General features: G+C 48.7%; 1 non-coding gene across 1 annotated transcript; it reads left to right on the plus strand.

Moving 5' to 3' along the window:
• The first annotated feature begins 963 nt into the window (after positions 1-963).
• On the plus strand, positions 964-1,038 carry Trnas-cga (transfer RNA serine (anticodon CGA)). Its single transcript has one exon. It is a non-coding gene; the product is annotated as a tRNA-Ser (tRNA).
• The last annotated feature ends 435 nt before the right edge of the window (positions 1,039-1,473 follow it).

A 1,473-nucleotide genomic window follows, 5' to 3' on the forward strand; every position in this document is an offset into this window, starting at 1 on the left:
ATTTCTTTGCCGCCGGCCAGCATCTGTGATCCGCAAGTGGAGTACCGCCGCGCTGGAGCATCTAAGGCCACGCGTGGCATCTTGTCGTCTGTCTTGTGACTCACTCTGAGGATAGCCGGAAGATTGCGGCCGAAATATCAGTGGAGGAAATTTTATTTGCGTGGCTGCATGCCCGAAATCTAATGGACTATTCATTACGCCGAAGCACGACTCACGCCCGGTACTCACAGCTTTACTTCTGCCAGTATCTCGCCTCCTACCTTCCAAACTTTACAGAAGCTCTTCTGCGAACCTTGCAGAACTAGCACTCCTGAAAGAAAGGATATAGCGGAGACTTGGCTTAGCCACAGCCTGGGGGATGTTTCCAGAATGAGATTTTCACTCTGCAGCGGAGTGTGCGCTGATATGAAACCAAGTTCGAGTCTCGGTCGGGCAAACAGTTTTAATCTGCCAGGAAGTTTCATATCAGCGCACACTCAGCTGCAGAGTGAAAATCTCATTCTGGAAACATCCCCCAGGCTGTGGCTAAGCCAAGTCTCCGCTATATCCTTTCTTTCAGGAGTGCTAGTTCTGCAAGGTTCGCAGAACAGCTTCTGTAAAGTTTGGAAGGTAGGAGGCGAGATACTGGCAGAAGTAAAGCTGTGAGTACCGGGCGTGAGTCGTGCTTCGGTAGCTCAGATGGTAGAGCACTTGCCCGCGAAAGGCAAAGGTCCCGAGTTCGAGTCTCGGTCGGGCACACAGTTTTAATCTGCCAGGAAGTTTCATATCAGCGCACACTCCGCTGCAGAGTGAAAATCTCATTCTGGAAACATCCCCCAGGCTGTGGCTAAGCCAAATCTCCGCTATATCCTTTCTTTCAGGAGTGCTAGTTCTGCAAGGTTCGCAGAAGAGCTTCTGTAAAGTTTGGAAGGTAGGAGGCGAGATACTGGCAGAAGTAAAGCTGTGAGTACCGGGCGTGAGTCGTGCTTCGGTAGCTCAGATGGTAGAGCACTTGCCCTCGAAAGGCAAAGGTCCCGAGTTCGAGTCTCGGTCGGGCACACAGTTTTAATCTGCCAGGAAGTTTCAAATCAAAATAGCTAATTACATTTACGACCGCTGCGTGACGTAAACGGAAAAGTAGTTGTACAAAGAAATAACTTTACAAAACCTATCCTGAAATAATTCTTGCAGTGTATCAGGAGAATAAAGCAGAAATAAGGATAAAGCAAGCACTGGAAGTAGGGAGAAACATCTGCATCATTCTGTAGTGTTTCCTTCAGTACTCCGCCACGGTCCATCTCCAACCAGATGAGATGAGAAATGTAAAACGATTTCAGACTGGCTTGAACTTAGCCATTAGTGAGAGTCGTTAGTGTGCGGTCAATGACAGATTCTGCAGCCGCTTCTGTCCTCACCAACAATTTGATACGTTGAGATCGAGCCGCGTCCGCGACCGCAAGACGATGCTTTGGGACAGTAAAGTCATATTTGTAG

Source organism: Schistocerca gregaria, chromosome 2 (assembly GCF_023897955.1).
Source record: "Schistocerca gregaria isolate iqSchGreg1 chromosome 2, iqSchGreg1.2, whole genome shotgun sequence".
NCBI lineage: Eukaryota > Metazoa > Arthropoda > Insecta > Orthoptera > Acrididae > Schistocerca > Schistocerca gregaria.